This window comes from Arachis hypogaea, chromosome 18 (genome assembly GCF_003086295.3).
Source record: "Arachis hypogaea cultivar Tifrunner chromosome 18, arahy.Tifrunner.gnm2.J5K5, whole genome shotgun sequence".
Taxonomy (NCBI): Eukaryota; Viridiplantae; Streptophyta; class Magnoliopsida; order Fabales; family Fabaceae; genus Arachis; species Arachis hypogaea.
The window spans coordinates 44,791,555-44,814,984 of record NC_092053.1 but is presented as its reverse complement, the minus strand read 5'-3'; the positions used below and the strand labels follow the sequence as shown (position 1 = coordinate 44,814,984).

Here is a 23,430-nt window from a genome sequence, read left to right as displayed (position 1 = left end):
CTGCTCGGGCTGGTCCCTACTCTGTTATGTCATGCCGATCAACTTGTAGACAAATGCAAGAATAACCACAATTCACTTAGTTGCAAATGTTATTGAATTGCGAAAACGAAGAAAAGTAAAACCAAACAGGACAGTTACCTCACAGCCATCGAATACATGTAAACGTGTCGCTCAGGTGGACACCACTTAGGAAATCTCTGGTAGATCCAAGATACCAGCAGAGGAGTGCATTCTGCGATGTCTGTGGTGGAGCGGTGTGTTGTGGAGCATATGAAATGGTACGTTCATGCTAGCACCGCAGAACTTCAGGACAAAGAACGACACCTCTGAAAGTCATCTGGCAGTGGGAGCCACCAGAGATGGACTGTATTATTGGACTTATCAGTCATCAGGTAATCCTTGATCACCAACAGTATGTAGCACCTTACGTACTATCGGAGGGTGGAAGGATCATTAATATCGGGCATCTGTCAAACATGCTCCCGAAGCCATGTCAGCTTCAGGGAGAAAGACTCCTTCCTCTGCACTCCCTGCTGCAGCACTACAGGAGGCCTGGCACGAGTAGCTGTTCAACCAACTCCCAGGCCTCTGTCCTGTACCATGTATGGAAGTCACGAAAGCATCCCCCAACAGGTTCTCCACTAGCGCACAGCCCGAGGTGGTATGCGACGTCCTAGAGGGTGATGGTGCAGTCACCCCATGGCAGATGGAAGGTGTGAGTCTCTGGACGATAGCGCTTCAAATGTGCCGTGATTAGGGAGTTGCCAAACATGAAATCTTTGAGTGGCATGGCGTTGCCGAAGCAAGCCTCCCTCGGGTAGGGGACAATGGCGTCCGGTGATAAGAGTGTGTGACTAACTCTCTTGGGAAGAAGTAGACGAAACCTCTGGTAAACAATAAAAAACCCGAATCAGGAATGTGTAAATCTATAAAGCTATAAAAATTTTAAAGTAAATAATCCTATCAACAATCGTTTACATAACAAATTAATTTGAATTATAAGTAAACTAATTTAACAAATAACTACATACATTTACATTGTAAATTCATTTAAATAAAAACATTTACTTAAGTAAAAATAACTAAATTAATAAGCGTCTGTATAATTTAATTTAAATAAAAATATCTAGATAAAAAATTCGTAACTAAATTAATAAACGTGTATATAATTTAATGTAAATAAAATTAATTAATTAATTAAATAATTAATAACAACATTCATTTTTCATCTTATTTATAAGCTAGATTCTGTAAAACATTTACTTAAATAACTAACAACAAGTACACCATCAACTTAATAACTTAAGTTAAGTCTTAAATAAATTTAAATTGAAAAATCCAGTTACTTAAATGTTGACTAAATAGAAACATTCACATCTTTTTACATAATTAAGTTTACCAAAAATTTTTAATAACCCTATTTTAATAACTAAAGTCATAAAAAATAGGCTTAATAACCTACATTTTTTTTAAAGTTAAGAGTGAGACTCAAACCCACAATCTCTAGGAAAGTACGTGGAGACTACGCTATTTGAACTATAGCTCATTGGCCTTTATAACATACATTAAAGGAAAACAATTCTAAATAAATATTTAACTACTAAATCTATGTCAAATTATGCCTAACATCACAATGTATCATTTAAACCATTTCTAACAATATATTCATACGTCTAACAACTACTGCATACTACTTCTATAAAAGTACCCTTAACTATGGCAACACATCTATGTTTTAACATAAACATAAAACGAAGAACAATACCAATCTCAAAGTTAGCTGCCCCCGCAATGTGCCACGTCGCGTTCAATCAGTAGATGTTCGTATCGTGATTATCATCGAGCACCATAATCTTGAAGTAAGTCGTAAATTTAATTAGAGAAGGGTATAAGTGGGAGAAAATTGAAGAAATGGATGGTTTAAGGTACAAACAGCTGCTGTGGACAAAATGCATATATATAGGCGTCGTCCAGTCTTATTTCGTTTACAGTGTAAACGAATTAATACTATACGCATTGTAAACGAAATAAGAGTGTTATACACTACGTGTACAAACATGATACGGCCACGTCGTTTTGTTTCTTATTTTGTTTACAATGTAAATGAAATACGTATAATATTAATTCGTTACACTGTAAACAAAATAAGACATGATGTATTTTTGTAAAAATGCTACAAATTGTCTATTTTGGTAAATAAAATATTTATTTTATTTATTTAAAAAAATTCTATATTCCTTCATTTTGGCTTCCATTTAAAGCTTTATTGTTGGCTAATAAATTGTTATATACACAAAGCGGAATTTAGAACTCTAACACAAGTAAACTAACTATTCATGCAAGTTTTTCGTTTTTAATTTTAATTTTTTATTGTTTTGTCAATCTATGGCTGCATAGAAAATGTCAAGGTTCTGCAAATCAGATCGGTCATTGAACCAACAAAATTAAAGTTTAAAGGTTTAAAAGTTTAGTTAAATTTTAACCGAGTAAATTGAATTTAACAAAATAATATTTCTTTATATAAATTATATATTAATTAGATCGGTCATTGAACCAGGAAAGTTAAAAATTCAAAGGTTTAAAAGTTTGGATGAGTTTTAACCGAATTAAATTGGATATAACAAAATAATATTTTTATATAAAATAAATGTAATTTTTAATTTTTTTTAATTTAACGTTTTAATCAATTTTGTAATAAAAAATTGGACTAGTTTAATTGGTTCAGCAGTTTTTTAATTGTTTTTTTTTTTGGTATGGAAATATTCAAATGACTAGTTATCGGTTAATCTGATTGTACCGATCATTTTGGTTCGGTTTATAGAATTGTTTGTATTCGAAATGAAGTCACAATCAGAGGTGGAGATGGGAGATTTCAATTTCTTCAAGTGTAGAATCAGGTTGGAAGAACAACCTGCAAGGCACTCCAATGCTAAAATCAGTAGAGTGTGAGGTTATTAGTGTGTTTTGTGTCTTTACCTAGTGTTGACCTTTCCCTTTTAGTCTTTGTCTTTCGAGTTTCCATTTTTTTGGCATTAAGTATTCATTATGGCACATTATTTACTGGGATTCAGTGGTTACGGAATATAGTGGCGTATCCGTTGTGATATCTTGCTGTTATACCGTGAAGTTGGTTTATGGTCTTAATCACTTGGTTAGTTATATTCTCTTTTGTCTTGAACAAAAACAATGAAAAATGTTTGTCGGATAATTATACCTGTTTGCAGTAGTTGCATTCCCAGAGACAAAGAGTAAGTTGCTATCAAAGAAATATAGCTTCTATCATGGTAAGTTGGTAACTTTATTGAGACGCACAAAGAATAGATAACTAAAGACACCATCAGGATTTAAGGTTGTTAGGAATAGCCTCCTGCTTGTGCCTAACTGAGTTGCAATGACGCAATTTTATTTTTTATTTCATATTCTTTTAATTGTGCCATTTCAGTATTCACACAATATGATTCTTCGGAGAAATTTTTGGCGACAATGTCCATTAACTACTAAGTGATTTTATGTTCCACATACTACAAAGCTTTTTAGTTTCTGTAGAATAAAATATTCATATGAAAAGTTTATTAAATAAAAATATTTTGATAAATAATTTGATATGATTGAGTTTCGTAGTTGATGCAAATTTTTTTATTTCATTTTTTTGGTCTGTAATGTAGGAAAAAAATGTTATCAAGGTCTCAATGAAAGTAGTATACGAACCTGAAGAAAGAATATACTATTTGGGCTTTGTATGTAATTGTCTTTGCATATAGATATCGGCTTGTATGTATCAAAGCGGAACAGACTTTCAAATAGGACAAGCTTTCAACAAAAAAAAGGGTTAATACCATGATGCTGAAAGGAAAATTTTTCAGTTGCTGTTGAAAGTATGTGTTATAGAAAAAAAAGCAACACGTATTTACTTTGTTGGTAAAGTTCTGGACAATTCTACAGCGTGCCCAGAAGATTAGGGGTAGCAAACGGGTCTAAACCCGTCGGGTCGGTCCGCGTAACTCGTCAAAAAAGGCGAGTCGGGCTGGAAAATCGGAACCGCCAAATAGCAAAAGTCCGCTTAATTCGCACCGCTTAAACCGCGAGCTTTGGCGGGACGGGCGGGTTTCCCGCCGGGCTAAAGTTTTTTTTTTAGTGAGGGGGTATTTTTGTAATTTTTGGCCGAAACCTAACTTTCCCGAACCTAACTTACAAGAGTATGAAGATAAAAATTGAGTGTTTTAGATTATGCTTATGTTACTTTGGAGACAATATTTATAATTATGTTTTGGATTATGTTTATTTTGCTTTGAAGAGAATATTTATACTTATGTTTTGGATCAAAACTTGGTTTATAAATTATATTTATTAGATATTTATAATTACAAAGACTTTAATGTTTGTGAATATAAAAAATATAATTTTTTATGCCATTAGAAATTATAAATTTATTAATATAGTTGTGAAATTATATATATTATTTAGTAGTTAATAGTAAAAAAAAAAAAGAGTTTTGGAGGGGCTTAGCCCGCTAGCCCGCAGTTAGGCGGGGCATGGCGGGCTTCTGGCGGGGCGGGGCGAGACAGGACGGGACGGACTTCCCCACTTGTCACCCCTACAGAGGATGCTGTATATGGTAATTAATTAGTTGAAGATGATTATGATCTTTGGCCTTTTTGATGATCCAGCAACAATTTGATAAAACAATTGGGCTGACTATGGTTTGATTTTTTTGGTTATATTAGGTAGCGTTTGGTGGAGAGACAGAGACTAAGAGATAGAGATTGAAATAAATTTCAGTATTCTGTTTGGTGCAAAGTGGGAGACAGAAATTAAAATAAGAATGAAATTTTAATTTAATTTGTACAAAGGGTAAAATTGGAATTAATTAATTGAAATGAAGGTATTTTAGGTATAAATTATTATCAAAGTTTCAGTTTCCATCTCTAAAAATTTTAGTCCCCTGTATTCCCACTTTTTGGAGGTACTGAAATATTGAAATTTTGGGAACAGAGACAGAAATTTTAGTACCAGTCTCTAAACCAATAAACATGATACTGAGTCTCAGTCTTCCAGTCTCTGTCTCAGTATCTCAAAACAAACGCTACCTTATTGAACAAAGATGAAGCAATTAAAATATATGATGGGCTGTATTGGTGATTGGGTTATAAATGATTTATTTTTTAAATATATTTTTAAAAATTTTCTATTGAGTTGATAATATTTGGTCAGTTTGACATAATATGCATTTTTTTTATTGAGAGAGATAGTAATTGTTAATTTAGTTATTGAAATTATCATGACAAAAAGAAACTAAAATTGTAAAAAAAAAAATTATTATATTAAGTGTGTGTTTAGATTAAAATTTGTAGATGAGAACTTCCATAAAATTGATTTTGATTAAAAGTAAACTGAGAGTAGCATGGTTTATGTTTATCAACTTTTATATGGATTGTAGTAAATTAAAAAGTCGTTTAGATTATATTACTCAAAATCACTTTTAAATAAAAAATTATTAAAAAAGACATGAACTTAAATAGTTATTTGATATTATGTTTCTTTTTATTTTAGGTATTTAAATAAATTTTAGGGTAAAGTATATTTTTTGTCCTTGAAGTTTGGCAAACATTTTAAAAATACTCCTAAGTTTTATTTTGTTTTATTTTTGTCCCAGAAGTTTTCGATATGCATCAAATATACCTTCGACGGCTAAATTTTCAAAACAATTAAGATCAATCTAACAATAATGCATGAAAATTATGTTTGATTTGTTTGTGTTGAGGGTTGTTCTTATGAAATTGTTGTTGAATTGGTTTTTAATTTTTTGAAAAATTAGCCGTCAGGGGTATATTTGATACAAATCAAAAATTTTTAGGACAAAATTGAAACAAAATAAAATTTAGGGGTATTTTTAAAACTTTTATCAAACTTCAAGGACAAAAAATATACTTTACCCTAAATTTTATTAATCAAGTTTATAATAAAAATTAATATTTACTTATTGAATTAAAATTAGTATAAGAAATTGACAAAATATATTTTATATCAAAAACATAAATAATATACGAATAATATATGAAAATATACTTTATGAAATTAGATTACTCATAATTTATTTAGTACTATTTTGAATTATAAATGTTACTTTGTTCAATAGTTATAGTTAATTTTTATTTTCTTTGTCTTTTATTTTTTTTTAGTTTCTTTATTACTCACATCTTTTGTGTATATAATTATTTTTATGAAATTTTTATTTTTTTCTTATACAAATTCTTGTCTTCTATTTTTTTTTGTTGTATTTTATTTTTGATATGTACAAATTTTTTTTATTTGTTTAGCTCAGTTAAAACTTGTAATTGTAATAGTTGTATATTATGTTTATTATTATAATTTTTTTATAATATAAATTATTCACCCTACTAAAAAGAATAAAATAAATAAAAAATTAATTATAACTAACAATATAATTATACCAATAAAAAATTTATAACCCAAAATAATACTAAATAAATCATGAGTAATCTAATTTAATGAAGTATATTTTCATATATTATTTATGTTTTCGATATAAAATATATTTTGTCAATTTCTTATGCTAATTTTAATTCAATAAGTAAATATTAATTTTTATTATTAACTTGATTAATAAAATTAATTTAAATACCTAAAATATAAAAATAAGATAATATCAAATAATTATTTAAATTCATGTATTTTTAATAATTTTTATCTAAAATTGATTTTGAGTAATATAATCCAAACAACATTTAATTTATTACAATCTATTTTGATATAAAAACTTGTCAAACATAAACTATGCTAATTCCAGCTCACTTTTAATTAACATCAATTTTTTCGTCTACAAACTTCAATCTAAACATACACTTAATAATAATAAATTTTTTTTTTACAATTTCAATTATTTTTGTCATGACAATTTCAATAACTAAATTAACAATTAGTACCACCCTCAATAAAAAGAAAAATGAACTGCATACTATGTCAAACTGACCAAAAGTTAACAACTCAACAGAAAATTTTCAAAATTATATTTACAAAAAAGCTCATTTATAACTCCATAGCCAATTCAACCCGTCATATATTTTACTCACTTCATCTTTGTTCAATAATACAACAAAAAAATCAAACCTTATTGTGAGCCTAATTATTTTTTGGATCCTCAAAAAAAGCCCAATACCATAATCACCATCATTAACGCATTTCTTTTCATCAACTGATTACTTGTACTTAATCTTCATACATCATACTCTGCTATCATGCAGAAATTGTCCGGGACTTTAGCAACAACCTAAACCCGCATTCCTTCTTCCCCTATGCCACGTACTTTTAGCATCAGCAGAAAAATTTTCCTTTCAGCACGGTAGTATAACCCAAAAGAAAGACATAGGACAAATTTTGATGCATAAATTTATTCTTTAAAAATTTGAATCTTCTAAAATTTGAATTTCATTTAAGGAGTATGTCTAAAATAAGCACAACAATTATGTGCTTATTGGATATGCCACATTATATAGACCATTAGATTTTATTAGATGAAAATCAAAGGCTAATATAAAAGAAGAGTATTGATAGACTCTAATAAATATAGAATACATAATAAATGTTTCAAATGACAAATACTTTAATACACAATACTTTAAATGGCAATAGAATTTTTTATTATTAAATAATTAAATATAAAACATATAAATACAAAAAATATGAGTATTCTTTATTCATTAAGATTAATTGTTATGCAAAAATTTTTTATAATACTAAAAATTATAATAAAATAATATTTTAAACCGTAACATAAAAATAATTAAAATTTTATTTTATATTACTTGACAAATAATTAGACTATTATATTCAAAATTTATTAACTAACTACTTTTGTTAAAAATATTATTTATAATATAATTTTTTATCAAAATATTTTAAAAATATAATTTTTTAAAATATTATATATAAATATGAAAATATTAACTTTTTTATTTTTTTAATTTTTTAAAAAATAGAATAAATAATATAATTCTAAACACATGCCTATCACATTATATATTTATTTATATTAATAATACCTGAACTAATCAAACTTACGTAATTAAATACTAATAAGTTAGGCGAACTTAAGAGGGGTGCACGTTGAGGCCGCACCATAAGTTGCTGCTACACATGCTTCCATTGTCTTCCTCTCTTTGCTCTTTTTTGGATGCGGTGAACATGGATCATATTAGATCAGATTTAATATCCGCATTTTTTAAGTTTGGATCTGATCTTATCCGATCTGCACATTTTGTGGATCAGATTGGATCAAATATCGGATATATCCACAAGATACAAAAATATTTTTAAAAACTTATTTTTATTAAAAAAATACCAATAAAATTTATTTTTTCTATTCTTTTAAATATGTTTACTCTTAAAATAATATTAAATATACTTTTTTTAAATAATAAATTAAAATAATACAACATATATGATAATTATTAGTTGAAATAAAATATAAAAAGAATATTTTTTTTTATTTTTGCAGATACGCGGATATGCGGATCGAATATGCGAATACCTACACAAATCCACAATCCGATCTTATTAGTGTGCGAATCGGATTGAATCAGATCCGATAGCCTTGTGGATCAGATCTATATTCATAATTTTTAAATCAGATTTGGATAAACACCGCAGATATGCGAATCAGATCCATGAACACCAATGGATGGTACTAATGAGTTAGAGAGTCCCTGTAACAACCTAACTTATAGCACGTCATGACCGTACCAGAAGTGAGGAGTTACTAACCTATTTTTCTTATTTACTATTTATCTGTTTAATATTGAGCCTTTACGTCGATATCGCGTTTCTGTTTTTAAGAAAATTCCAGAAAATAGATTTTAGTAATTAAAATTACATAACAAAAGATCTTCAAATAATAATAATCACATAATTATTAATAATAGATGCTATACAATTAAATTCAATGTAAAACTCAAATACAATACCTATCCCTCTGGATAAAATAAAAACCCTGAAGCAACAAGGGCGAGGGAACTCTATAAAAACAACAGGAATCACAAGTAAATCTACTAGTCGTCTGCATCTTCTTATTGAATCTCTGAACCTGTGTCACTGAAAGGGTGGAAGATTTTGGGGTGAGAACAAACCACACGTTCTTAGTAGGGAATGGAAATGCCGTAAAAGTAATGGATTTAAGGCAAATAATTACCTTACTTAGTAAAACTATTTCGTTAAACCTTTGAAAATACTTTTATTTCTACTTTAGATAATTAATTAATTTTCTCTAAATTTCTAAACTCAAAACAGATTTTAATCACAAAATTAGTCATACTAACCATCTCTCAGCTACATAATCATTTTTCAACCACAACATCTCACCTCAATACATCCGTGAACTAATAGCACAAGTAAGGGATTCAAACCAACATACAAACAAGTCAAACAGCACAATCACAGAGAAGTAATACAAGCAAACACAACGAAATACAAATGTGCAAACAACATGATGCATGTCTATTCCTAATGCAGGCCATGAGCTCATGTATCGATTGCCTACCCGCTCCCGACATTACCCGGGCACAAGTCCCAGATATGACTTTTCAGATGCATACAGTGTGCTTATAAGTCATACGGCTAGGCTGCATACAGTGTGACTCTTCAAATCAACAAGCGTACATCTGGAAAACAGTTCTCAGTGTGTGGGCGTCCCCACTTTACATTTGGCACTAAGGCCCAAACAATATCACATCTGTTCTCCTGTGGCAGACAATCTCTTTAAGTTAATATATCCTTTAAATCCTTGTTCTCTACTTTCCTGTGACAGAGATTCCTTTTCTTAAAAAACCGAGCTCAAGACAACACTTAAAACAAAATCTCTCCTTACAAAATTGAATTTAAAACATTATGTTTTTCTTAATAAATCGAGTTTGAAAATAGAATACACCTTTTCTCAACTAAATAAATCTCAAATAATTTAATTTTCTAAAAATCAAATCTTTTAAAATAACTTTTCAAATAAAACCTCAGATTTTATAAAATTTCGGCAGCACTTCCCCTAAAACTCGGGCTTAGCCACTCTTTTCGGGTTCTAACTGAACCATTTTCAACCTCTTTTCAATCATTTCTAATAACTCAAATTTATCATTCAGTTATTCCAAACAATCATAAATTATTTATAAATACCCACTAGACTTCCGTGGCATTCATAGTTTAAAACAGTTAATTTAAAAATAAAATCTCCTACCTCTGTATGAAATCAAAATCAACGAAAGCTTTAGAAAAACTTTTTGACCGAATTGTTGAAGAAGAAAATGCCAGAAATCGTCTGTGCTTCTTAGAACTCCAATTGGTCGAACTTAAGGGGAAGAAGAGCTATGCCACTGTTAATTTTTACCGAACAAAAATGACACCAACACGTAGAGGAGGAAGATACGAACACTTTCATCGGATTAAATTTTTTATTAGAATTATGGATAAAAAAGAATCGAAGATGAAAATTAAAAGGAACTCACGGTTTTCACATGAACTTCGGCCACTCTCTCTTCTTGTTTGGATACATGCAAGTTCGGTTATTGCATAATGAACATGCTTAATGGATTTGATGATGATTTGGACAAAAAAAGGGTGATTAGGTGTCACCTTTATATATATATGTATTGGTACACAAGCCACGTTTTGCTTGATCTCATTTAGTTTTCCTAGGCTTTCGGTCATGAAGAATGATGGGTTAAATATTATTAGGTAATAGTGTTATTCAAAGAACATAGGATAATAATAATAATAATAATAATAATAATAATAATAATAATAATAATAATAATAATAATAATAATAATAATAATAATAATAATAATAATAATAATTAATTTTATTTTTATTTTATTAAATTATTTTTTGATAAATAATTTAAATTTAATAAAATAAATAATAATTAAATTAAATTTCAATAATCATAAAATTCTATTTAATTATTTTTGTTGAAAATAATTTTTTTAAAAATTACATCTCAATATAATATAATAATTTATAAATAGGCAATTATTTGAATTTTAAAAATTTGGGGTCATACATCCTACTTCACTTATAAAAATTTTCGTCTTCGAAAATTTACATAAGATAAAAGAAGTTCAAACTAGCTTTACTTTTGAACACAGTAGGAAAAAAAGCAAAATATTTTGACATATATAAAATGTAACATATAAGGAAGAAGCTTTAAGGTCTCAACATACTTATACAGTTTTCAAATCCAGAATATTCTTATAGCTTAAAAATATAGGGAAAAAGTATGGCGCAAAGCGGAAGACACAAGATAGGCCCGATGTAGAAAGGTTACAAGGCAGGCTGGTATTAGAATGATGGGTATATTGTTTGCACACTGAACTCATACCAACTTTAGAGCTTCAGCTGCCTAAACTTCAACATGACGTAACTTCACCATTCCCAACCATACTATATTAAACAGATTCTCCGCGAATTCTCAACCTCATCAAACACTCCGCAACTTACTAACACGCACAAGTCTAACATCAATAAAACTCCTTCGCAAGAATCAAGCTCCTCAACATCCTGTGACGTCACACACTTACAAACTCCACCTTCTGCGTCCGCACAACGTATCCTAAAGAACTAACATATCGCTTGCCATATCTAATGATCGCACGTGTCACCAAAACAAGTCTCAAGTCACTCAAAAGGATACAAGACCTTAGAGAAAGGACAAGCAATAAGGACAATGTTCACCAAGATTTCTACGTTTCTCTTTGATGCATCAATAAGTCCAAAGTTACATCAGAGAATACATGAGCCAAGAAGAAGAGTTTAAACAGCACAAGGAAGAATCGCACATTACTCTAAAACAAGCTTGAGTTACCTAAAAAGATATCAAACTTAGGAAGAGAAGAACAAAATTTATGGACGGGGTTCACGGAAATTCAAGAGAATATTTAAGAATTCTATCAAACAGGGAATAATTTAAAATGTAAGGTTCAAAACAAGAACTTCAAAAGAACCAAATTCAATCGGAATGAGATATACATAAGATGCAAGACATGAAGCAAAAGAACCAAACCGCATCTTAAGAAAAGCAGATATGTCAGGAAATTCAAGTAAACATATGCAGTTAAGATCAAATGAAAATAACATATGAACAAGGAACAAGATTGGGAAATAATTAGTTCACTTTCTAAGGAAGAAACCCCAAACAAAACTTCAAGATAAACCATGGAAGAAGAAGATACGTAACCGAGCAATCCTGATATGCAACTTCTAACATTCCCAAAACCCGTAATTCGCATCACTTATTAATTCTATTTCGTCTATGACAATCCATTAGTGTTTCCGTATGCACAAATCATCAGTATTAAGTTGGCCAGACCTAATACCATGAGAGATGCAACAGTCGACTAACAGCATTAATCAATAGATAGTCATGCATATAAAACTCAAACTCTTGTCATTAAGACAAGTCCTACCGCATGACAGACACTCAAAGTATGCAGTGAAGCATAGTCAGTCCATTCCCAAGGCTCTAACGGGAACGAACTGCTCTGATACCATAATGTAACATCCTAACTTATAGCACGTCATGACCGTACCAGAAGTGAGGAGTTACTAACCTATTTTTCTTATTTACTATTTATCTGTTTAATATTGAGCCTTTACGTCGATATCGCGTTTCTGTTTTTAAGAAAATTTCAGAAAATAGATTTTAGTAATTAAAATTATATAACAAAAGATCTTCAAATAATAATAATCACATAATTATTAATAATAATAGATGCTATACAATTAAATTCAATGTAAAACTCAAATACAATACCTATCCCTCTGGATAAAATAAAAACCCTGAAGCAACAAGGGCGAGGTAACTCTATAAAAACAACAGGAATCACAAGTAAATCTACTAGTCGTCTGCATCTTCTTATTGAATCTCTGAACCTGTGTCACTGAAAGGGTGGAAGATTTTGGGGTGAGAACAAACCACACGTTCTTAGTAGGGAATGGAAATGCCGTAAAAGTAATGGATTTAAGACAAATAATTACCTTACTTAGTAAAACTATTTTGTTAAACCTTTGAAAATACTTTTATTTCTACTTTAGATAATTAATTACTTTTCTCTAAAATTTTAAACTCAAAACAGATTTTAATCACAAAATTAGTCATACTAACCATCTCTCAGCTACATAATCATTTTTCAACCACAACATCTCACCTCAATACATCCGTGAACTAATAGCACAAGTAAGGGATTCAAACCAATATACAAACAAGTCAAACAGCACAATCACAGAGAAGTAATACAAGCAAACACAACGAAATACAAATATGCAAACAACATGATGCATGTCTATTCCTAATGCAGGCCATGAGCTCATGTGTCGGTTGCTTACCCGCTCCCGACATTACCCGGGCACAAGTCCCAGATATGGCTTTCCAGATGCATACATTGTGCTTATAAGTCGTACAGCTAGGCTGCATACAGTGTGACTCTCCAAATCAATAAGCGTACATCTGGAAAACAGTTCTCAGTGTGTGGGCGTCCCCACTTTACATTTGGCACTAAGGCGCAAACAATATCACATCTGTTCTCCTGTGGCAGACAATCTCTTTAAGTTAATATATCCTTTAAATCCTTGTTCTCTACTCTCCTGTGACAGAGATTCCTTTTCTTAAAAAACCGAGCTCAAGACAACACTTAAAACAAAATCTCTCCTTACAAAATTGAATTTAAAACATTATGTTTTTCTTAATAAATCGAGTTTGAAAATAGAATACACCTTTTCTCAACTAAATAAATCTAAAATAATTTAATTTTCTAAAAATCAAATCTTTTAAAATAACTTTTCAAATAAAACCTCAGATTTTATAAAATTTCGGCAGCACTTCCCCTAAAACTCGGGCTTAGCCACCCTTTTCGGGTTACAACTGAACCATTTTCAACCTCTTTTCAATCATTTCTAATAACTCAAATTCATCATTCAGTTATTCCAAACAATCATAAATTATTTACAAATACCCACTAGACTTCCATGGCATTCATAGTTTAAAACAGTTAATTTAAAAATAAAATTTCCTACCTCTGTATGAAATCAAAATCAACGAAAGCTTTAGAGAAATTTTCTGACCGAATTGCTGAAGAAAAAAATGTCAGAGATCGTCTGTACTTCCTAGAACTCCAATTGGTCGAACTCAAGGGGAAGAAGAGCTATGCCACCATCAACTTTCACCGAACAAAAATGACACCAACACGTAGAAGAGGAAGATACGAACACTTTCATTGGATTAGATTTTTTATTAGAATTATGGATAAAAAAAAATCGAAAATGAAAATTAAAAGGAACTCACGGTTTTCACATGAACTTCGGCCACTCTCTCTTCTTGTTTGGATACATGCAAGTTCGGTTATTGCATAATGAACACGCTTAATGGATTTGATGATGATTTGGACAAAGAAAGGGTGATTAGGTGTCACCTTTATATATATATGTATTGGTACACAAGCCACGTTTGGCTTGATCTCATTTAGTTTTCCTAGGCTTTCGGTCATGAAGAATGATGGGTTAAATATTATTAGGTAATAGTGTTATTCGAAGAACATAGGATAAGTTAAGATAGTAATACATAAGGTTAAATAATAATAATAATAATAATAATAATAATAATAATAATAATAATAATAATAATAATAATAAAAATCAATTTTATTTTTGTTTTATCAAATTATTTTTTGATAAATAATTTAAATTTAATAAAATAAATAATAATTAAATTAAATTTCAATAATCATAAAATTCTATTTAATTATTTTTGTTGAAAATAATTTTTTTAAAAACTACATCTCAATATAATATAATAATTTATAAATAGGCAATTATTTGAATTTTAAAAATTTGGGGTCTTACAGTCTCTTGGATATGTTCTAACACTTCAATTTTAACTTGGGTTTTAGATTTGGACTCAAATTATATCTCTTTTTTTTTAAATAAAAAAACAACAAAAATTTTTTTTATTGGGTGAACTGAAAAAAAAAAAACTAAATTTGATAAGCTATTTTATTTATAAAAAAATCATTTATTTTTTATTTTATCTTGATTTAGGTTGCATTTGGATAGAATTTCTTTTCAGTACTTTTATCTGGCTTATCTTTTTTTTAATATTTTTAGTTGTGTAAATATGATTAGTTTAAGTCTTACTAATATACATAAATATATAATATAAAGGCGTGTATTTAAAATTATATTATTTATTTTATTTTTTTAAAATAATTTAAAAATAAAAAATTAATATTTTCATGTATTATATATAATATTTTAAATAAATTATATTTTTAAAATATTTTGATAAAAAATTATTTTATATAATAATACGTTTAACAAAAGTAGTTAAGTTAATAAATTTTAAATATAATAATCTAATTATTTGTCAAGTAATATAAAATAAAATTTTAATTATTTTATATTTTTATGTTATAGTTTAAAATATTATTTTAATATAATTTTTTAATATTATAAAAATTTCTTGCATAATAATTAATCTTAATGAATAAAGAATATTCATATTTTTTGTATTTATATATTTTATATTTAATTATTTAAAAATAAAAAAATTTTGTTATCATTTAAGGTATTGTATATTAAAATATTGTCATTTAAAATATTTATTATGTATTAATATATTCTGTATTTATTAGAGTTCATCAATACTTTTTTTTATATTAGTCTTTGATTTCATTTAATAAAATCTAATGGTTTATATAATGTGGCATATTCAATAATAAGGACATAATTGTTGTGCTTATTTTAGACATATTTTCGTTTAAGAGAGTAAAATGTGATCTTTCACAATTTAATAAATTTATTTTATAGGTTGAACTAAAAAAAATATATAAAAGTGAGAGATCATATTTCATTCTTTCAAATAAAATACAAAATTTAAAAGATCCAAATCTATTTTTTAAATATAATGATCACGGTCGGGTCAGCATTGCACGCCGGCAGTCTTGCTTGTTGCTTCTTGCCAGCTTCTCAAAATAATGATTTCCCGTTGACTTAGTTGTACTTAATTAATTGCTATTCCTCCCTATTGATTCGGTAATTATGAAATATTAGTCACGTGAATTTACAAAATAGCAAGACGAATATAATGTGTATCCCAAACATATAAAAATAAAGGATAGAAAATATTTGCATCGATGAGTTCGCGTGCAGGTGATTACTTTGTAATTGTGGCTTCAATGTCCCTTAGTCCGTACAGATAAACAAGCTTGAGAATGAGAGTTTGGGCCTCCGATTCATTAATTTTGCAAGTGAGAACAAATCATAACCAGACACTTTGTATCAATTCATCATGCAAAATTTCATTTGAGAACAACATCATATGATGTGTTACGTCATTATTATTTCCTAAAATATAATCAATAATAAATATATTAAATCAGTTTGGTATTATTATAAAATAATTAAAAGTATTTAAAAATACATCATAAAATTATTAGCCATAAATATTTATTTCCTTAAAAACTTTTGGCCCCTTAAAAGAAAGGTGTTGTCTAGTTCCGCCCTGTATAAATTAATCCAAATTTCTTAATTTTATACTTTACAGTTATTGTTAGAATAAATAAATAATTTTATATGTGATAAACATATAATTTCAAATATTACATATATACATTTATGAATGATAAAATAAATAAAATAATTTTGAGTATTATCTTCTTGGTATTACTCTTCATCTAATATTAAGAAGAACAATGAAATATTACAATAGAAAAAATATATTATGATTTTGCTTAGCATCAAATCTCAAAAATTTTCGATTATATAATAATGTATATATAATACACATCAGATCGATCCAAATAATACTTAATACATACATAATACTATGATGGGTATTATATATATATTGATTTGGTTAATTGTATGTAAGGCATGGCCGTCGACATATAATGAGGTTGGTCCAATGGAGTGGTTGAAGAGATATCATAAGCATTTAAGCTTCACATGCATTGTCTCAAATTCTCAAAATATATGATATCCGATATCCACTATCCTTTCACATGCATGATCTTTAACAAGCCATATATATGTTTCATGCAAACAGGGAAGAAAAAAAAACTATTGGAAAAGAATTAGTCATTCGCACTACAAGAGACATGCTGAATAGCGGCAGTTATTTTAGAGATTAAACCGCCGCGAAACGAAATTTCAGCGGTTCCACAAACGTTGCCTATTAGGGGGTGGAGATTTGATTTTGCGGCGGTTTTGAAAAATCGCTGGCACAACAACAGCAAATCAGATAATTGATTTTGCGGCAGTTTTGAACCGCCGCGATTTGGCTAATAGATTTTTTTAAAAATATTGCAGCGGTTTGTAAACCGTTGCAATTTTGAAAGCAGTTAAAAAAATGTATATTGTGGAGATTTATAACCCCCACAATTTGCAAAACTACATTAAAAAAAAATTAGCGTCATAAAGCTACTCAATTATATTGCTTCTAAATCAAGACAAATACAAAAATAAGAGCAAGCTAAAAATGGCTAAAATATCACAAGTAAAGTAATAACAAATCAGTTGTAAAGCACCCCTTGATCTTTCATTTCCTGTCACAATTATGATCAAATCTAACTTCATGATTTTCTTGTAAACTTTGTTATTAAAATAAATGAAAATGATTAATAAGGATTCTTACCGCATACATGTTTTACATCTAAACAAACACAAAAATAAGAGCAACCTAAAGATGGCTAAAATATCACAAGAATAAAGTAGTAACAAATCACGAGAATGACATCTCCGAAACAAAATACCAAAAGTAAAATGCACATTTTAATAATGGTCTTCCCTAGTGGATAGGTAGCAGAAATTGAGTGCAAAAACTAGAACCCTAAGGAGATATTCCATACTGTCACATGTTCATAATAAATTATTTGTAGTTCTTGAAAGCACCAGCACTGCCAAATGCTTCATGTATCTCCAAATGTAAAAAATGCACAATGTCTACAAGCTTTTTCATTACCTGAAGAGTCTACAATAAGATTTTATATTTCTACAAAAATAAAACATACTCAATATAAAGTGATTGAAAAGACTATGGACCATTCTGTTTTTATTGTAGAAGATGAAAATTATTACAATATAAAGAGTTAAACTACACTATTGAAAACACCAACCCAAATGAAACTACCAAACAATAAAAGGAAGTCATTATAATTCAAAGGATTCGGGACAGTGTAGCATAAACAAATTCTCAATCTCTATTTTAGATTTTGAGCTCCCATCATAATAAAATACAAGAATCAATAAATACACTAGTTTTCTTATCTCCTCCAAAATCCTGGACCATAATGATTTTTTCTTCAAATTTCTCACCAGTAGAGTCGCTCGTGATGCCCCCACAAGCAGTTGTTTCTGGACACCATATAGATGCAAAGTCAGTGTTTAATTTTAACTAAATACATGGGATTGGGTTTTAGGCAATGTGAAGAGTGTGTGTGCTTATGCTGTAACTTGAATGAAGTATCTTGTGTTTAACATTGTTGAATTGGTTGGTTAACAACAACAACAATAAAGTCTTATCACACTAAATGGAGTTGGTTACATGGATCAAATGACGTCATTAAATCCTATAATGTTAGTGTGTAAGTGAGGAGGCCTAGTGTGATTAGCCTACTGACTATAACACAGCATCACTTATAAATATGTTCCTAACTTGATTCTACAGCCATTTCAACATAAAGGAATATAACTTATAATGTTACAAAAATTTTATATGTATGTCAAAAATCAACTACTATGTATTTGTGTATAAATACATATATTGTTTAACTCATTTTCAAAGTGTATTTTGTGTTCCAATATGCATTTTATATGAGTGGTTGATTTGGTGGCTAAATTTTTTTTACGCCTAGCATGGTTCATAGTCCTAATATAACTTATAATCCGAAATCATTAGGCATCAAAATTTGTAGTTGTTGTCGATGCTTTGATCTCAATATTTCAACTACTATATGATATTCCTGACTTGAGTGCATTAAACTTGGTCCCTAAAATTTTGCAGAGCAACTTGTTTCTAGTAAAAAAAACAAGCAAGCAGTAATGCAATGAATAAAACAAGATTCAGAAGTAAGAAATTTCCGGCACAACAGCACCTCCGACTCATTTTTCAAATTTAAAAAAAGTTATTAATAGTGAAAAGAACTGATGCAGAAAACATTGGCATATTTATAACAAATGTGTCAGATAATTTTTATAAGGCCATATACAACTGAGTTAGTTTAGATCAATTCATGCTGAATACTATTTTGTTCTTGGGAGTTAGTTTGGTATCAAATATTGTTTAGTATTTCTTGAGAGACTTATTATTTCTATAAATTTACGGGTTTAAAATTAATTATGGTAGATGAAATTTGAGATCTCTGTGACTGTAAATATGATCAAACAAGAATTGGGTTTTAAAATTTGAGTAATTTATAAACACACGAGACTATAAACCATGCCCATTAAGAGATCATGAAAAGAAAGGATAAAAGAGAATAACTGAATGAAGAAACACTAGTAGTGATGCTTCAACTATCTTCCTTTCACTTTCGCCATTTCAGAATCAGTATGATCTAACTGAGAGCCCTTAATCATTACAAGTGGGGGAGATGAATATCATGCCACATGATGGAGTTAGACTAGGAACTTTATGCCTATAACTAGTCACAAGATTATCTATGATATAAATTTGCACTACTCAAAAATTACCAATTAACATGAATCTCCTAAAAGCACACTGAGAAATGAGAATGATAAGCTTATAATATATAAGATACACACGTACCGAAGTAGAGATTGTCTTTTTCCCATTGGTGGCATGGATAAGGCATCTATACTCAATTGCTTCACCAGCAGTTGCCATTTTATTCCTAACGGCTTGAGACTTCAAGGATGCTAAAAGGCCCACCAAGAACATAAACAAGAAGAATAAGGAGTTAGAACTAACTTTGCAAAAAATAAAACCTAAAGCATTTGATCAGACTATAAAGTCAACACTAATACAAACATACACACATCTTTAAGTGTAACCTAAACAGAGCCCATCTTAGTGCTTCGCTTGAACATGCTGGTGAGTTCATTGAGAAACGGATCTAGCTGTAGAAGAATCTAGAAAAAACATGCAAAATAGTAGCGCTTAGAATGAAACAACAACACAACACAATAATACCATGCCGATTTTGCAATCAGAATCCTACTTCATACTTTGGAAGAGAAGGTTAAAAATTAAACAAATAATAATAATAATAATAATAATAATAATAATAATAATAATTTCAATTACGGTAGTAGTAAAGGTGCACAATTGTAGAATAGGAACAGAAATGGGAATGGTTATCACAAGGAATGTGTTAAAATTTGAAGAACCAAATTGAATTACCATGGATGAAGCAAAGCAATTACTGGGTACAAAAAATGAGCAAAGCCAATTTCAAAGTGCATAAAAAAAAGTTAAGAACAAATTAAATCAAACCAAAAAGAACAAACTAGAAGTAATAAGCAGAGCAAAAGAAAAGAGGCACTAATAGCAAGCAAAAGCTAGAACAGAGGCACGCAGAGTCTGAATCTGCAGCTCCAAAGTCGAGAGGCTTGTCTGACATGAAGCTTTGGCAAAGGATCTGAATCAGAAGAAGTAGCCATGGGAAAGTAGCTAGAACAGATCTGAACCTGCGATGGGTGCGTCGATGAAGTTTGGAGGTGATGGAGGCAGGAATCTATCGCCGATGGTACCTCGTGGAAGAAGGTTAGAGTTAGCAGGGTTTGGGAATATTTTTGCAAAGAGAGGAGAGAGGGAGAAAGGTGTGTCTGATAAATGGGATTATGGGACTAAGAGAATGGGAGACTGAAATATGGCCAAGATAGATTGACGGCGGTTTTTTTAAATTCGCCGCAAAACCAAATCAAATGACTGCTCTTCCGGCGTTCACCATTAAAATTGCTGGAAAACTATCAGATAGCGGCTATTGTCAAAAAGGATACTAACTATCTGCCAGTATCTTCCGTTTTTGTGGTAGTGTTCTAATGAGCGGATAATTTATATGCTTTTTGGCATTGTTTTTAGTATGTTTTTTGTATATTTTAGTTAGTTTTTATTATATTTTTATTAGTTTTTATTTAAAATTTACTTTTCTGAATTTTACTACGAGTTTGTATATTTTTCTGTGATTTCAGGTATTCTCTGGCTGAAATTGAGGGACCTGAGCAAAAATCTGATTCAGAGGCTGAAAAAGGACTGCAGATGCTGTTGGATTCTGACCTCCCTGCACTCAAAGTAGATTTTCTGGAGCTACAGAAGCCCAATTGACGCGCTCTTAATTGCGTTGGAAAGTAGACATCATGGGCTTTCCAGCAATATATAATAGTCTATACTTTGTCCAAGATTTGATGGCCCAAATTGGCGTTCCAAGTCAGCTTAAGAATTCTGGCATTTAACGCCAGAATTGGCATAAAAGCTGAAGTTAAACGCCCAAACTGGCACAAAAGCTGGCGTTTAACTCCAAGAAAAGTCTCTACACATGAAAGCTTCAATGCTCAGCCCAAGCACACACCAAGTGGGCCCCGGAAGTGGATTTTTACACTAAACACCCTAGCTTACTCATTTTCTGTAACCTTAGGTCACTAGTTTCATATAAAAACTACTTTTAGTGATTCATCTTGTACCTCATGACACTTTACACGTTTCATATTGTATCTTCTACAGCATGAGTCTCTAAACCCCATTGTTGGGGGTGAGGAGCTCTGCTGTTCTTCATGAATTAATGCAATTACTACTGTTTTCCATTCTATCACGCTTGCTTCTATTCTAAGATATTCATTCGCACTTCAACCTGATGAATGTGATGATCCGTGACAATCATCATCATTCTCACATATGAACGCGTGCCTGACAACCACCTCCGTTCTACATGCAATCAAGCTTGAATGTGTATCTCTTGGGTTTCTAATCTAAGATTGGAACCTTCGTGGTATAGGCTAGAATTATTGGCGGCCATTCCTGAGATCCAGAATGTCTAAACCTTGTATGTGGTATTCTGAGTAGGATCTGGGAAGGGATGACTGTGACGAGCTTCAAACTCGCGAGTGTTGGGCGTAGTAACAGACGCAAAAGGATCAATGGATCCTATTCCGACATGATCGAGAACCGACAGATGATTAGCCGTGCGGTGATAGTGTATTTGGAACATTTTCACTGAGAGAACGGGAAGTAGCCATTGACAACGGTGATGCCCAACATAAAGCTTGCCATGGAAGGGGCCTTGCGTGCATGAAGAAGAAGACAGTAGGAAAGCAGAGATTCAGAAGACAAAGCATCTCCAAAACCTTAACCTATTCTTCATTACTGCATAACAAGTATTTATTTCATGTTCTTTTATTTTTTTACAATTAAATCCGAGAATTATTGATATCCTGACTAAGAGTTACAAGATAACCATAGCTTGCTTCAAGCCGATAATCTCCGTGGGATCGACCCTTACTCACGTAAGGTATTACTTGGACGACCCAGTGCACTTGCTGGTTAGTTGTGCGGAATTGCAATAGTGTGATTGTGATTTCGTGCACCAAGTTTTTGGCGCCGTTGCCGGGGATTGTTCGACTTTGGACAACTTAAGGTTTATCTTGTTGCTTAGATTAGGAATATTTTATTTTTGTTGGTTTAGAGTCTTTTATTTGAGTTTAGTTTCATATTTTAAGTTTGGTGTCAATTGCATGCTTTTACTTTCTTTTAATTTTTCGAATTTGCATACTCTTAGTTGTTTCTTGATCTTTAAAAATTCTAAGTTTGGTGTCTTCTTTGTGTTTTCCTTTAATTTTTTGAAAATTTGTGTTTGATTTTCTAAAAATTTTAAGTTTGGTGTGTTTTCGTGCTTTTATTTATTTAAAAATTTTTCAAAAATTTGTTCTTGGTGTTCATCTTGATCTTGAAAGTGTTCTTGGTGTTCATCTTGACATTCAAAGTTTTCTTGTTTGTTCTCTTTGTTTTGATCTAAAATTTCTAAGTTTGGTGTTATTTTGTTGTTTTTCTCTTTCCTCATTAAAATTCAAAAATAAAAAAATATATTTTCCTTATTTTACTCATAAATTTCAAAATTTTGAATTAAATTAGTCAAAGATTTTCAAAATCATATCTTTTTTTTAGTCAAGTCAAAATTCTAATTTCAAAAATTGATCTTTTCAAATCTTTTTCAAAAATCAAATCTTTTTAATTTCTTCAATCATATCTTGTCAATCATATCTTTTTTTTTATAATTTGCAATCATATCTTCTAAATCATATCTTTTTCAAAATAATTTTCAATCATATCTTTCTAATTGCTAATTCCAAAATCTTTTTAATTAATTAATTAATTTAGTTTTCAATTTGCTTTTATTTCATTTTCTTCTAATTTTCAAAAGTTTT

The 23,430-nt window shown here is 30.0% G+C and overlaps 1 long non-coding RNA gene across 2 annotated transcripts; it reads right to left on the bottom strand.

Moving 5' to 3' along the window:
• Positions 1 to 12,748: 12,748 nt before the first annotated feature.
• Positions 12,749 to 14,432, bottom strand: LOC140181568 (uncharacterized). 2 transcript variants are annotated; one of them, XR_011876389.1, is made up of 3 exons: positions 14,342 to 14,432; positions 13,387 to 14,267; positions 12,749 to 12,941 (listed from the first exon to the last, which is right to left on the bottom strand). It is a non-coding gene; the product is annotated as an uncharacterized lncRNA (long non-coding RNA). The 2 variants fall into 2 exon arrangements; XR_011876388.1 differs by having other exon boundaries at positions 13,387 to 13,586; positions 14,074 to 14,423.
• Positions 14,433 to 23,430: the final 8,998 nt, after the last annotated feature.